At 42.1% G+C, this 17,084-nt stretch overlaps 1 long non-coding RNA gene across 1 annotated transcript in view; it reads right to left on the reverse strand.

Annotated features, from left to right (window-relative positions):
• The window catches only part of LOC310665027, a 565,459-nt gene extending 549,113 nt beyond the window's left edge, over window positions 1–16,346 (reverse strand). Inside the window, exon 1 of the long non-coding RNA XR_014505150.1 lies at window positions 16,142–16,346. This is a non-coding gene — a long non-coding RNA (uncharacterized lncRNA). The remainder of the gene's footprint in view (window positions 1–16,141) is intronic.
• Between the last annotated feature and the right edge of the window lie 738 nt (window positions 16,347–17,084).

Below are 17,084 nucleotides of genomic sequence, written 5' to 3' on the forward strand. Positions count from 1 at the left end.
ACTGAGGGAACATGTAGTCATCATGGCTCTGAGAAAGCCCTCTCTTCACTTTTGAGCTCACTTCAGTATTTTGTATTGGGCCCCATTTGCTTTGGCTCACTTCAGGGAGCCCCTCCCCTGATTCTGAAGTCCTGCCATTGACTTGCTTTGGGACTGCAAAGAGCAAAATGATAGACTACAGTTTCAGTGTGGTCTCATCCTTAGGTTGTCCCAAAATTCTCCTTTCCCTTACCCTGTGACTAAAAACACTAGCTCCTTGCACCTATCAGAAGCCTATTCCTCCGAATGGATCTGGTGTGATTAGGTGGGGAATAAGCAGTTCCTCGTTTTCTCAGTCTACCAATCTGTCAATCACACAGGAACTGATGTGACGGCAGCAGCAGCACCATCCATCAGTGTGTTAGTGAGCAGCTAGAGGTGGTGTCTGGTTGATCAGTCAATTTCCCTCTCCAAGGCCCATAACTGTCTCAAGCAGTACTTGCTATATTTGTCTACACTGATTTTGGGGATTCTATCTGGCTCTTCAGTGATTGTCTGCAGGAAACATATATCTGTTATTCTAAAGACAAGTTATTTACCCTCGCCGCAGAGACAAGATCAACACTAATGGCCTCGTGCATTCAAATGGCAGAGCCTTAATGGCCTTTGTAGAAAGCAACTGTGGGATGTTGGGTTTAGTGCGTCTATTTTTACTGCAGGGGAAATGATGTTTGCATCCTGTGAAGAACGCAACCCCCTTGCCCCTTATCTGTCAGAGCTCCTGCGCGTATAGAAAATCACTGAGGCTGTGATAAGCTTGTACCTGAAGCAGGGACTGACAGATGTTTGCCTTTTTACAAGGTGAATCAGTCCCCCCCCCCCCCCGCTCACTTTAAAACATATTAGGGAAGATGGTCTGTTGTTTTTAACTCTGGCAAAAAGAAATGACTTTTATGGAGGTCAGAGCTAAGATTTTGCAGGTGTCTTACAATTCTGAAAACTGTTTCTGGTAAAGAACATTGAAGCCCTGAAGTCGTCGTTCTGAACAGCATGGATTCTTAAGGACCTGGGTTTGCTTTTAATTTCTGATGGGAATGATCTAATGAGTGAATCAGAACATAACTTTGCTTAACAACAGCAACTTTCCTACTTAATTTTGCAATAAAAGTTCTTGGGTTAGGGAAAGAAAGGGGTGGGGAGATCTTTCTCAAAAATGTCCATCTCAGGATAAAGTACATACAGAAATGTATATGTTGAGATGAAAAACATAGTTATATGTGCTAAAATGGTTTTTTAAATATATATATATATTGCACATTTTTTAATACACAAATTAATGCGGTGGGGGAAAGGAAACATATGTATGAATGAACATAGGGAAAACTGGGGAATGGGGTGACTGGAAACAGACTGTCCCTAGTTATAAGTATTGGTTGTTACAGCAAGTAACTTACCATGACGATGATTTAGCTGATAAGCTAAAAAGGCACCCCACAAAATGTGCCTTAAAAATATTTTCACATTAACTCTTGCAGGAAGCAGTTTGCTACTGTGTTGTAATTGTGATCACTTTACTTGTTTTTATTGTTATTTTAAGGGAACTCACTTCTCTGTCTTCCTATACACACTGACATAAATCAAGAAGACTCCTCTGAGAAATCAATTAGTGCTTTATCCTGTACTGTTAGATCACATCTTTCCTCTGCTAACTAGATACTGGATCGATGTTGTGGACAAGATTTCTTATCAAATTATATATATTTTCAATAAAGTTTGGAAGCTGCAAAACTTTCTAAAAAGACTGGTCACACAAAGGGAGGCTCATATGTTGCTCAAATGAGAGGAAGAGACTTTAGGTCACCCCTGCGTTCCTGCTAATAGGCAATTGATGGACCTCAGGTTCAGGCGGCAGATGTGATAGAGGTCTGTATGAGCAACTAAAATTTAAAGAATCCTGTGAAATCCTGTTAATCAAAGTCTCCCCGTTTCATTTGTGATACAAAATCAAAGGTGGAAAAAAATCAAAGGCAAAGAAGAGTAACTGAGCTTTCTCAGAACGAAGTGAAATGTATAGACCACAGCGCCACCTGCGTTCCTTATATATACCTTATATATACCTATACCTACCTATAAATACATCCATACATGTGCATTACACATAAATGGAAGCAAGAAGTGTCCCAATCAGCAACAAGTTCTTTAACATAAATTTCTAGGAATTAAAATTCACCGCCATATTAGACAAGGACTGAATGCGAGATGTTTCCTTGCTCAAAAACACACTAAAACGAAAGACAGAAACAGCCGTCTATAAATGCTTCCCAGCAGGGGAACAAACCGGAACAAACTATCATGGGTACCACACATACACAACACAACCAAGCATAAATCACATATAAAGATGACTACAACACGTGCATTTATAGCTAGCTCCACCTTTCATCAAAGTGACCTTCCCTTCTGAAAACAACATTGTCTTAAAGATCCCAGACCAAGCTAAAAATCACTGGAAACCAGTGGTTGTCTTTTAAGGGAAAGGAACACAGTTACTTAATTATATTTTCTAGGCAGTATGACTCTTTGGCATCCTAAGGATATGAAAAAGTAGAAGTTGCAGAAACACACCACAAAAATTATTGATAAGGTGCTAGCCATTGTACTGAACTTCCAATTCTCCTCACCAGGGCTAGTCACTCTCCATCATCTCTGACTATTGGCCATGTCAACTGGAGCTGATGGAAGTTGTAGTCCAACAGGAACAACATAATTATCATCATTATCAATTACTATTATTACTATTAATTATATTTGTCAGTCACTTTATACAAAAGTCTCGAGAAAATGTAAAAAAAAGGGCAACATTTATTTATTTGAAGCCAATGAAAGGTGAACTAATGAACAATAACAAATACAGAAAATGCTTCTCCATTAACATAATAAGGACAATTGCCAGCCAGGTTGGCTACCCCTACCATATAACAAGCATCTGATTTCACAGGGAAGGAAAAAAAGTAATTTTCTGATTCATATTTTGAAGGTTGTTCTGCAGTTCCTTGAACACATTAGAGTCAGGTGCTGTTAACTTCTTGACAATTCCTTTAAAGTTGCTCAACTTGTCATACAGCCTGTCCAATTTGGAGATTTGTGGCTGTTGGAGCTTTAAGAGCCTTATATTGCAGAACTTTATTACCTCTGACAACCAAGAACTGACTCTTTGCAAGAGACTATCAATAGAAACTCGAACACTTCCAAGTGTTGTTTGGCAGTTTCGTTACATTCTTTCAACGCTTGCACTTGGAATGTCATCTAGATTTCCCAGCAATCATCTCATAAAGTAATTTTTTTGAAAAAAAATGTTGAGGTTTTTCTGCTTTCTGAAAACAGTAGAGGATTTGTTAACAAAGCCCGAACGTATAAGAGATCTAGCGCTGATAAAAAAATGCCACCGAAATTTGTCCGCACATTAATAGACATTTTAATGCGGGAGCTGTTTTGCCAATCTGAGGGTTGGCCATTTTCTAACTGGTTACAGGACCCACCAGTAGCAGTGATGGCAGACTTGTATCTCTTTTTTTAAACAAACAAACAAACAAATCCTGCCACTATCACTTGGGACTAGGGATGGAGGAGAAAATCAATTCTCTTAATTAAAACTTTCCAAAGCAATATACAGTGGTGCCTCGCAAGACGAAAAGAATCCGTTCCGGGAGTCTTTTCGTCTTGCGGTTTTTTCGTCTTGCGAAGCAAGCCCATTGACGGAGTAGCGCTATTAGCGCTATTGGCTAAAAAAGGGCAAAAAACGGCTTTTTTAGGGGGGGGTTAGCGGTTTTGCTGCTAAAATGCTTTTAGCAGCTTAGCGATTCAGAATAAGGGGTTTTGGAGCAAAAAAAAAAATATCGATTTTTTTCGTCATTTTTCGTCTTGCGAAGCAAGCCCATAGGGAAATTCGTCTTGCGAAGCGCCTCTGCAGACGGAAAACCCTTTCATCTTGCGGGTTTTCCGTCTGCAGAGGCATTCGTCTTGCGGGGCACCACTGTACAACTCCAGTAAATAAAATCTGATAATGTATAGGGTTGGGCGATATATTGATATATTGTCCAAAACCAATCTGAAGTCCATATCATGAAAACAGTTTCATAATTTTTAGAAGAAGAAGAGTTTGGATTTGATATCCCGCCTTTCACTCCCTTTAAGGAGTCTCAAAGCAGCTAACATTCTCCTTTCCCTTCCTCCCCCACAACAAACACTCTGTGAGGTGAGTGGGGCTGAGAGACTTCAAAGAAGTGTGACTGGCCCAAGGTCACCCAGCAGCTGCATGTGGAGGAGTGGAGGCTCGAACCCGGTTCCCCAGATTACGAGACTACCGCTCTTAACCACTACACCACACTGGCTCTCAATTTTTGACCTGGCAATATATCACAAATCATGGTGTTTGTGTGTATGTGTGTGTGTGTGTGTGTAAAAATCATAATGTGGGAAAATCTGTGAAGCCAGTCAATGCCTCTACATAGTTCCATCCTTATTTCAGACATTATGATATCACAATGTTTATCTGGTGAACCACCCAGAAACCTCTGGGTATAGGGCAGTGTATAATAATAATAATAATAATAATAATAATAATAATAATAATAATATATTATTTATGCACCACCCATCTGGCTGATTTCCCCAGCCACACTGAGTGACTTCCAACATAAGATTAAAAATACATTAAAACATCAGTCATTAAAAACTTCCCTAAACGTCAGATAATTGTTTATTTCTTTGACATCTGATGGGAGGGCGTTCCACAGGGTGGGCGCCACTACCGAGAAGGCCCTCTGCCTGGTTCCCTGTAACTTCACTTCTCGCAGTGAGGGAACCACCAGAAGGCCCTCGGCCCTGGACCTCAGTGCTCGGGCTGAATGATAGGGGTAGAGACGCTCTTTCAGGTATATAAATTAAAATAATAATAATAATATCACAATGCTGAAAAACAGGTTTCACCCAGCCCTACAGGGTCGCCTCTGCATAGTTCCAACCTTATTTCAGACATTGTGATATATCAATATATTGCGATGTTTAGCTGGTGATATATTGCGATGTTGAAAAACAGATATTGCCTAGCCCTAAACTTGTCCTGAGGTGCTTTATTTCACTGTCAGCAACTCATAACCATTAGGAAGTTCATCCCAATAGTTTTCAGATTAAATCTGCTTCTTTGATACATGGACCTATTGGTTGTAGCCCTGCTTATCTGTACAATAGAAAGAAAGTCTGCTGTATCAATCTATGACATGGTTGGATTTTTGTCCCCCAAAAGGAATGTTCCTTTCAGTGAACCCACAGCTGTAGCAGAACAGCCCACAGTGAGAAATAGGCCGTTGTCCTACAAGCCAGCTAGGACAATCGTGACTGAAGGTTATTTATTTTTTAGTTCCATTGAATTCTATTTCATTTTATCCTCTTCTCCAGCAATGTGCTGCGCAGGTGTGCTCTTTAACCAGGACGTCCCCCTTTGTATAACAGTGACAGCTTGTCTCCATCTCGTCTCAGAGGACCGTTTTGTAGCTTTGGCAGACTGCCTCGCGAGAATGCAATATGACCAAACAAATCAAAACACTGCCAAAAAGGCTCGAGCTGCAAGATCTGATAGATAGTCCAAAGTCCTTGCACTTTAAAGTTTGTCATCATGTTGTTCTCAAAAATTTGACACCAGCCTTTACCTGACTCGGAGCATCAGCTGAAAAACAACAATAATGCAGGACTTTAATCAGAGAGTTGGGTGCTTTGTGGCAGCTATATAGGGTATAGGTTTGTGCAAGAGCCTATAGGCTATAGAGGTCCCAAGGAATCCAGAAATCTTCTTAAATTATCATATACATGCAGGCTTAGCTATGCAAACACTTGTTATTTGGACATTCACTGAACTGAACACAACAGATTAGTACCCTGACTTTGCTATACACACCACAGATTCAGATATCCAAGCTACAAGACCTGCATGTGGTAAGGTAAAGGTAAAGGACCCCTGACAGTTAAGTCCAGTCATGAATGACTCTGGGGTTACGGAGTTCATCTCACTTTACAGGCTGAGGGAGCCAACGTTTGTCCGCAGACAGTTTTTCCGGGTCATGTGGCCAGCATGACTAAGCCGCTTCTGGTGAAACCAGAGCAGCCCATGAAAATGCTGTTTACCTTCCCACCAGAGCGGTACCTATTTATCTACATGCGCTTTGACATGGTTTCCAACTCCTAGGTTGGCAGGAACTGGGACCGAACAACAGGAGCTCACCCCATCGCAGGGATTCGAACTGCTGACCTTCCGATCGGCGAGCCCTAGGCCCAGTGGTTTAGACCACAGTGTCACCCATGTCCCTTCTAAAACAAGCCTTACTTTTTTGTGTTTTGCTGGATCGCAGCAGTTGTTTTGTTAGAAACCACTGTGGGAGAGAGAAGGAAGGGGAGACATTAGATAAATAAAAAAGCATCCCTCCCTATTTTTGCCTTATTCAAGGTTTCAGGGTGGGGGTGGTTCTGGGTTTTCAACCATTTTGGGGTCAAAATTCTTTGGCCAGGAACACATTATAAAATTTCCCATAGGAATCAGTGGAAAGCATTGACTTCTTATGAGAACGCTCACCTAACAATTTCCTGGGAACACATTGTGTTTGGATAGTGAGACCTGTGTCTATTTCCATCATACACCATGGTTATATGAGAATTTAAGTTCTTTTTCATTTTCCCCAAATCAAATGGTCATGTCCATTAACAGGAGAAAGATGTGTCTGCAATTTATATACCTTCTTAAAATAGGCATTTTATGGTTCAACCTCTCATAATAATGTTTCAGCTCTGATTAGAAGGCACGGTACATAATCAAACTAAACTAGGACACACATACAACAACCAAAATGTACTTCATACAAGAGCTCACAGCGCAGGACGGCTGTCAGTGTGGGCACTTGTGATATATTTTAGAAAAATGCTCTTTAAAATCAGATACTCACTAGCTGAACCTAGAACTCTCCAGCCCCAAATAGGCATGTTCTTAACACACAGGTGAAATCAACAAAATTCGTTGTTGTTGTTGTTTAGTCGTTCAGTCGTGTCCGACTCTTCGTGACCCCATGGACCAGAGCACGCCAGGCACTCCTGTCTTCCACTGCCACCTGCAGTTTGGTCAGATTCATGTTTGTAGCTTCGAGAACACTGTCTAACCATCTCGTCCTCTGTCGTCCCCTTCTCCTTGTGCCCTCCATCTTTCCCAACATCAGGGTCTTTTCCAGTGAGTCTTCTCTTCTCATGAGGTGGCCAAAGTATTGGAGCCTCAGCTTCATGATCTGTCCTTCCAGTGAGCACTCAGGGCTGATTTCCTTAAGAATGGATGCATTTGATCTCCTTGCAGTCCATGGGACTCTCAAGAGTTTCCTCCAAGAGTTTCCTCCAGCACCATAATTCAAAAGCGTCAATTCTTCGGCGATCAGCCTTCTTTATGGTCCAGCTCTCACTTCCATACATCACCACTGGGAAAACCATAGCTTTTACTATACGGACCTTTGTTCAACAAAATAGGGTCTTATAAAGGCAGAAACCATTTGCTCAGGGGTTCCATACCTAACCCTCATGTGTCTGTTGGAAGAGCATGTATAAGTGTCCCACACCCCCATTCCACCCTGTTCTACCCCCCCCCCCCATTCTGCCTTCTTCGTCCGGGTCCAAAAGGACTGCGTGCCAGTGATCCCACATCGATTGAACAAGCCCAAAATGGGCACCACCTGTAACTGAATCAGGGGCAGCTTCAATTGATCATTCCATGGGAGGCCATGTGTAAATGAGGGCACATTTTAACCCATTGGTCTGTGAAGGGCCAGGGGTGCGAGGGGTGCAGGGCACCCAGGCGCTGATTTGTGAGGGGCTCTTGCCACCCGCCGCTGAAGCCGCCTAAGCTCTTAACTATCTACCTGTTATGAAATAATAAATAATTTTGATCAAGCTAGAAGAACAAAATACATATAGGTATTACCGAAATGTATACCTACAGTTTCACTAAAGGACTTTCGCCTTTGTGCGCTCATTTACCAAAGACAAGCGGTGGCGCTTGTCATTCACAATGATGGCACTTGTCAGACTCAACGACGGCTCTTGTCATTCACAATGGCACAGGGCACGCAAAATTAACTCTTACATGAAAATATTATGTTACATATTGTATTGAGCTGCTGTGCAGCAGCGGGGTCATGACTGATGTTTCTCCTAAGTGGGTGCCTAAACAATACTTATAGGTTTAAGTGGGGTGGTGTTGTATACTTAAGTATAAGTGTATTGTAAATAAGTGAGCAAAGAAAAAAGTTTGTTTCTTTTTCCTCCCTCCTTTCCTAAACAAGAGATAAGGTGTAAGCGTGGTGTCTGACATAAGCATAATAAAAGTTAATTTGGGGGCTAAACTAAATTTGGGGGCGCTGGGAGGATCTTTGCACCCCGGCGGCGCATGTGCTAAAGACAGTGCTGGGTCTGTGAGTTAAGAAACCAGAGGCCTTTCTCCTGGGCATGGTCAGCCAATTGGTGCCAAAGAAAGACAGGACTTTTTTCTTGTACGCCACAACAGCAGCAAGAATACTTATTGCAAAGTATTGGAAGACACAAGATCTACCCACCAGGGAAGAATGGCAGATGAAGTTGATGGATTACATGGAACTGGCGGAAATGACTGGCAGAATCCGAGACCAGGGAGAAGAGTCGGTGGAAGAAGATTGGAAAAAATTTAAAGCTTATCTACAAAAACATTGTAAAATTAATGAATGTTAGAAGGATGCTGGAATGAAGTCATATGGTCTTAGCAGAAATGTAATAAAGAATTAAGTAAAAGTGGATTGATAACGGGATAAAATGAAAAATTTAAGGTTAGACTGTTAAGATAAATTATAGAACAAAAATTGAGAAAGATGGAAAGAATTTGCTGAAATAGTTAACTGAAATAGAATACAAAAAAGGGAGGTGTGAGGAGGTCGATGAAACAAGTTAATGAAAGGTAATGATATGGAATATTGGATGTGTGTGTTTAGTGTTTTTTTCTTTCTTTCTTTTTTTCTGTATTGTTGTATTGCCTTTTTATTGTAATTGTAATGTATGTTTTGTTAAACTTTTTATTGTTTCTTCTTCTTCTTTTTTCTTTCTTCTGTAATTTCTAAACTTCTAATAAATATTTTTTTTTAAAAAAAGCACTTGTTTGTTTAGAGAAACTATTTTGGTTTCGGTATGTAAGATGGTATTGTAAGGTAGAATGAACAGTGGAAATAAGGAACCCTTTTCTTTCAACAATAAACGGTAGTATCTGTATATTAAATGGCATGCTATTTGAATCTTCCTTCAGCTTCTTTTAAAAAAGTGAGACCTGGAAAGTTCACAGGCTATGAAGGCCTTTGCTCACAAATTTATTGACAGCTGCACAAATTATTATAGCTAGGAAGTGGAAGGAGCAAGCAGAATATAAATTGGAAGACTGGTATAAAGAGGTGTGGGATATAGCTATTAATGATAAATCAACATGTGCCATTAAGGTAAGATGGGGAATATGCAGGAGAAATGATTTTGAGGAGATATGGAGGGTGTTTGTAGAATTTGTACTGTTAAAACGGAAAGGGATCAAACCAGCGCAAGAGGTGTTGAAATTTTGGGAGGATGGATAGTTACAATGAAATGGTCTTGGGGGTGGGGTGCACATTTTTATTCTTATTTATTACTTTATAAAAATAAAAACAAAATAAAAAAGGGAGACCTATTTGGACATTTTCACAGGACGCAAACACATTTCGGTTTAACCAGTTCATTAATCAATCAGGGAAAATGTAGAGGATTAATCAACTGAAGTTTTTCTCATTGGTCAACAAATAAATAAGAATTGAAAATTAAATATCCCTTTCAGAACTATACTTGAACTATAGGCACGCACAGTGTCTGCATAACTGCTGATGCGTCCAGCCATTTATTTGTTTAAGCAAACCTCTCGCAGCTCACCTTGTGTGCCGTCCACCATTTCACTCTCTCGATTTCCCCTCTGGCCTTTTTCTCCTTGGACTTCCTGTCATTATTCAGTTCAGCTTGAGAAGCCGAATGGATTTGAGGGATGACATCTCGTCATCTCTTTCTGTGACTTTCGGTGCCACGTTCGGAATGGAAAGCTAGGGAAGCAACAGAACACACACATACAGACACACACTCTGCATTGCCAGGCACAATTCCCCACCACAACCACAACCACAGCAAGAAATCAACAATTGCAATTGGGCAAAATGGAAAGGCTTCACTTCTGAAAGGTAAATTCAAACTGAAATCAGCCTTACCCGGGGCTGCTTTTGTGCGCGCTGCATGTTTTCTTGGCATTATAAAGGAATTATAGTTCTCACAGAATATACCAGTTCTCTTATGTGTCTCTCTTCCTCCCCCATTTTTTAGGGGGTAAAGATGCTACATATTTCCTTTTTTCATCAATTGCTCCATAGTTTCCAGCTCTTGGGAGACTCTATGGCGCTGTGGGTTAAACCACAGAGCCTAGGACTTGCCGATCAGAAGGTCAGCAGTTCGAATCCCCGTGACGGGGTGAGCTCCCGTTGCTTGGTCCCAGCTCCTGCCCACCTAGCAGTTCCAAAGCACGTCAAAGTGCAAGTAGATAAATAGGTACCGCTCCGATGGGGAGGTAAACGGCGTTTCCCTGCGCTGCTCTGGTTCACCAGAAGTGGCTTAGTCATGCTGGCCACATGACCCGGAAGCTGTATGCCGGCTCCCTTGGCCAGTAAAGCGAGATGAGCACCGCAACCCCAGAGTCAGTCACGACTGGACCTAATGGTCAGGGGTCCCTTTACCTTTACCTTTCCAGCTCTTATGAGGGTACCTATGGGTTTAAATCCTCTTTTTTTTCCCTTTTCACCATTCCCCCTCTGCTCTTTCATCTAATGTTAATTAGAGACTGCTGGCTTTGTTCTTCCTATTCAGCCATCAAGGCATTCTTTCTACTTTTTCTTCCTCTCCATCTTTACTAGAGTCCTATGCAACTTTAAAATATTGATATCCTGTTCCACAACTGTAAAGTCAATAGGCAAAGGACGCCATGACAGATGTAGGCCAATATAGACATTAAAGAAGTCTTATATCTTATTATCCCCTGGGAGGCTGGAGTGTGCATGTTGATTAATGATGATTACAATTCTGGTGTAATTAAACATGACCCAAGATTCCTTTATTTACTCGTTAATCAGCATACCTTTTGTTAACCTTTCAGAATAAATATTCCTACCTGATTCAGTCAATCTGCAAACATTTTATCAGCACACTGTGCTTTCTTCTGACCACCACTCCACCTTGGAACATGGGAGGCAAAACTGGAACATTTATCATCAATATATTGATTGGATTATGCTTTTAGGGGTGTTATCATTGATCAGTCAATACATCTGATCTTGCCCTCCTGCTTCTCAGAAGTATGGTAAATTACAAGTTTTTTCTTTTCTTTTCTTTTCTTTTCTTTTCTTGTAACTCTTGTAGATAGTTTTGCCATTTTTATTTGTTATAATCAACTAACTGTACACAGTTCCTTAGCATGGATAGTTATTAATCTATTTGGTTTTGGTGGCCCTTGCTTCTAACTAAAAGCCAACATCCTGTAGACCAGGGATGGGGAACCTGCGGTCATCCAGATGTTTATTTATTTTATTTGTATTGCATTTATAAAAGTATTTCTATACCAGCAGCTCATACACTATAACGTTGGGGTGTATAGGAGCGTGTGCATCTGACACATAAAACACCATGAAAACAGTTCCAAATGATTAAAACGAAAAGAACAATTTCACCAAGACCATTTCATTGCGTATGCATTGCCAGAATGGCAATTTGCTGCCAAGGAGTGTGGTGGAGTCTTCTTCTTTGGATGTCTTTAAGCAGAGGCTTGACAGCCATATGTCAGGAGTGCTCTGATGGTGTTTCCTGCTTGGCAGGGGGTTGGACTCGATGGCCCTTGTGGTCTCTTCCAACTCTATGATTCTATGAAATAATACACAGCTCAGGGAAATGGAGAATTCTCAATTGGTTTTGGAAGTTGAACTAGACAGCCCTTTTTTGTGCATGGTACAGGATCTGCTTAGTCAGGCCCTGAACTGATATTGAGGAGCTGAATATAACTGCTGTGTGCACTGTATTGCAAATTGGCACGGATGCAGGTATAATAAATACCTATCCCTGAACTAATATTATTTTCTTTCACATTTGTATATCCCATAAGGTGATTTCAACGGAGCTATCACCAATGTATAAAAAAAAAATATATGTAAAAGGAAGGGATGGAGGACACCAACAATAACAAATTCCATTGAATGATTATTTTGGTCTGTTCCATCATATCCGTATGGTATTGATTAGGTTTCATTATTCTGATCGCTCGCAGATTGAAACTGAAAAATAGTAGATATGTTTTTAAAAATTGCACATTAGTAATGAAAAAAATGTTGTTTTTCTTGATAACTTCAGTTTCAAATTGCCTGGAGCATACCTTGCGGTGAATTATATTGTATTCTTATGTTTCTCAGTGAACACACACACACACACACAACTTTTAGAAACAACCACTCCAAGTACAGCATACGCCTTATTTGCCTGATAAAAAGGTAAAGGTAAAGGTACCCCTGCCCTTACGGGCCAGTCTTGACAGACTCTAGGGTTGTGCGCCCATCTCACTCAAGAGGCCGGGGGCCAGCGCTCTCCGAAGACACTTCCGGGTCACGTGGCCAGCGTGACATCGCTGCTCTGGCGAGCCAGAGCCGCACATGGAAACGCCGTTTACCTTCCCGCTAGTAAGCGGTCCCTATTTATCTACTTGCACCCGAGAGTGCTTTCGAACTGCTAGGTTGGCAGGCGCTGGGACCGAACAGCGGGAGTGCACCCCGCCGCAGGGATTCGAACCGCTGACCTTTCGATCGGCAAGCCCTAGGCGCTGAGGCTTTTACCCACAGCACCACCCGCGTCCCAATATTTGCCTGATAAGCAAACCTCAATTAAAAGGTTCTGGACTTCCTGGACAAAGAAAAAGCTTACAGACAAAGAAATATGAAATGCAAAGCTAGGGCTGCCATATTTCAAAAAGTAAAATTTTTGTCACTCGCAAAGTTGTTGATGTTTTTCTGGAAGACCCCAAAATTGTTTTTGGGGGAGAAACCTAAACCCCCAAAATAGTGATGTTTGAGCTGTACATCTGGGTTTTCCCTGATATTTTGCCACATGGGCAAAATCCCCCCTCCCGATACCATTTTTACACCCGAAATCTAGGACATGTCAGGAATTTTTGTTACGTATGGCAAGCCTGTGCAAAGCAAACATTTGATGGCTTTTGTTATCTCAGTTTAAGCTCTTTCACAATCCAGGCTTTCCGGTCCAGTGTTTCTATGGTACTAGGTAGGTCAGGATGCACATATACAGTAAACCGAAAATGTGTTGTTGACTCATTATCAGTCATCTACCGTTCTGATCCTAAATATTTGAACCACCGGATCTGTTAGTTGCACCAGAGTAACATCGTTGTCAACAGTGCTGTAGCTTCATGATTTTGTGTCATGATACTGATGCAATAAGATCAGCCACTTAACGCACTGGAACAGCAAACCCTCAGGAGAAGACTGTAAGTGCACCAAAGCACACGATAGCTGTTTCACAGCTATTTATGCAAGCTCTGGTCAAAGTGGAGTTTTGCATGACCAGATGTGGTCCTACTGAGGACTGCAATGGGATAATGTATATTTTGGTTGGTGCGCCACAAGAAACTGCTTGTGAAACGTCGGTGATGAGCAAATGGGTTTAAACATCCCCCTCAGTTCCCCCCACCCACCATATCCATTTCTCCTTATGGAAAAAAAAATGTGTTATAAATTTGAGAGCAGATATTCTTCCAAGGCACAGGCCAAAGTGTTTAAAATTCCATTTGACAGGTCTTCATCATTATTATTCATCATGCTCTGTCAAAACTGTTTAATCATCTGTAGGGCCTACAAAGGATTTCTTCCCTTTTCTCTTTTTAACAAACATGCTTTTGAAGGTAAGCTTGCATAGCAAATAACTTATGTGATAGAAATAATTACAGACAGAAAAGGGCGGGGGAGGGATCTAATCTAATCTGCCGGGAATTAGCTCTTGCTTCCATTGTCCTGCAGCACCATTTTATCAGAAAGAACTCTGAATAATTAAAGGTCTGCTAATATGATTGCAATGTCTTCTGATGTTCCCTACAATAGCTCTAAGGTTGCCTGGATAGGTGGTTGTATAAAGGGCTCAGAGGAAGGAAATGTAATGAACTCAGACACTGATGGCAGTACTATGCAATAGTCCTTCTTAATTAATTGAAAGATATCTGAAGAAGAGGAAAAACACAGGGCATATCAGCCATCATGAAAATGTGCATTCCAACATTTGTAAGTGGGGGGAAGATATAATCTATCTGCTTTATATTTTGAAAGAGGTCTGTTCAACACAAGGATATAAGCAACATGTACAGACTGTTTTTTGTTTTTGTTTTGTACAGTGGTACCTCGGTTTCTGAGCGTCTCGGAATCCGAACATTTTGGTTTTCAAACACCGAAAACCCAGAAGGAATTCCTTCCACTTTCAAACATGCCTCGGAAGTCAAACGGCTTCTAAGGCATGTTTTTTTTCCGATTTTCACCACTGAAATTGACAATTTCCCTTTGTGCCTTGGTTGTTGAATGTTTCAGAAGTCGAATGGTTTTCCGGGATGGATTACATTTGACAAGTGAGGTACCACTGCAGGTCCAATTGCAGCCTGGTAGGCCTCTAAGTTGGTGCTAGAGGAGACTCCTGAGAGTCCCATGGACTGCAAGAAGATCACACCTATCCATACTGAAGGAAATCAGCCCTGAGTGCTCACTGGAAGGACAGATCGTGAAGCTGAGGCTCCAATACTTTGGCCACCTCATGAGAAGAGAAGACTCCCTGGAAAAGACCCTGATGTTGGGAAAGATGGAGGGCAAAAGGAGAAGGGGACGACAGAGGATGAGATGGTTGGATAGTGTTCTCGAGGCTACCAGCATGAGTTTGACCAAACTGCGGGTGGCAGTGGAAGACAGGAGTGCCTGGCGTGCTCTGGTCCATGGGGTCATGAAGAGTCAGACACGACTAAACAACTAAACAACAACAAGGCCTCTAAGTCTATTCCAGAGGTGCCAACTTGAATAAAATATAGGAGGGGCAGGTAAGCCCAGCCTCACATAATTGACCATATGACACGTTGCACAAACACCATTTGAATGGCTATGCCCATCAACTTTGAAGGGGCCCAGCACCCTTAGATATTTTATTGGGGGGATTCAGCCCCTAGGAGTTGGGTCCTATGGTCTATGCCACGGGATTCTCCCCAGGCCACACCCCTTCTCCAGGCCACACCCTCCTTGGGTGCCAAGCTGAAGTTCTAGCAGCCCCTCCACTCCAGGGCTGGCAAAAGACAACAAACTGCACTGAGAGGAGGAGGCACTGAAACGAAGTTGACTCGAGTCCTGGGAATAGGTGGTTGTGGAAGCATCAGGAGTCTGCCAGTGGGCAGGCTGGCTACTGTGAGACAAGCCTTCTTTCAAGTCTATTTTCAGTGGGCCAGATGGGACTCTGTGGCCTTCACAGGCACCACATGAGGAGTATTCAAGTAAATAGCAGAAAGAATTTTTAAATAAAGCATTGAGGTTTCTTCCTCCGCCCCACCCCCTGTGTGTTCCCTTCACTGTCCTCAAAATCTGCTGTGTGGGGTTGGGGACCCCCAGAACATATTTAGGGAGTGCTGGGGGTTGGAGAGGTGTCAGGCATCAAGGAATTCTATCCCTCCCGTGGTGGGATGCCAAGAAGCAGATTGTGGCATTCAAATGGAGCCCCTGGTCGTCTCATGGACTATTGACCCATACACCATTAATCCGCTGCCACCAACCAGGTCCTCCCTGGTAAAATCACTTTAGCTTCAGTCAGGTTCTCAATTAATAAAGAAGAGTGTATTTTATTTCAGACACAAACAAACTTTTCTGGCATTCCAAACATTGTTCTTCTTTACTTTCTTAGTCTTATTTTCCTCTCTCTATCTCTCTATCTCTTCTACCTCCCCTTACGCAAGAACCAACTGCCCTGTCTCTCTATTTCCAACTGCCTGCCAACTGCTTCTCCAACTGCCTTTCCCAACCAGCCAACCCACTAAAACTAACCAACTACCCACCAACAACTCAAACAAACCTCAGGCTAAGCCCTTTTATACACATGTAGGCTCCGCCTCCAGCTTTCCTATTGGTCTACATCTTTAACCCTTTCTTTTTTCCCCCTGTACAGACAGGCTCTAAATGAATGGGCAAACGCCACACAGATAAACAAGAAGAGTTCTTACCTAGTAGTTTATTTAATATTCACAGAGAGAGAGAGAGAGAGTCAAAGGAATGAGGTCTCTCTTAGATAATGGTGTTGCTCCAAGTAAAGTCCACCCCCTCAGTCCCTCCTATTCTACGTCACCCCTGTGCCGGCTGATCTGTGCTTTCTGCCTCTGAGCTTTCCGTTCTACTACTCTCATGGCATACCTGGTTCTGGGAGAGCAGGGGTCAGGAATGCTTTCAAGAGACACTGAGTCTGTCAGCTGTCTCTCCCCTAGAGCTTCTTCTTCCTGCTGCTCTCCCAATATTTCCCAGCTTCTCCCCTCTGCAGCCTCTGAACTATGACCTTCTGCAAACCATTGTTCTAAATCTATACTATCCTCTTCTCAAGAAGGTGCGGGAAGAGGGGGAGAGTTTCCCACCATTCCTCCTCAGTCCAGCCCCTGACAAGAGGGGAAGAACCTTCCATTGCACAAGGAGAAATCCTTGCGCTGATGGAATATATTGCTTTGTGCTACACTAATACAACCCAGAGCCTTGCAAAAACGAGCAGATTCACATGGTAGGCATAACATACAGAGCAACTATGGATCACACAGTTCCTATTGAAATCAGTGGGGCATTTTGAATACAACTGATTTTCTTTAGATCAGGCCCTTTGAATTCAGGCAACAAAAACAAGAAAGATGTTGGATGCCGAATAGGCTCCTGTATGTGGCTTGTGGGTAC

The sequence above is a fragment of the Podarcis tiliguerta genome (genome assembly GCF_965153285.1).
Source record: "Podarcis tiliguerta genome assembly, chromosome: 1".
Classification (NCBI taxonomy): Eukaryota; Metazoa; Chordata; class Lepidosauria; order Squamata; family Lacertidae; genus Podarcis; species Podarcis tiliguerta.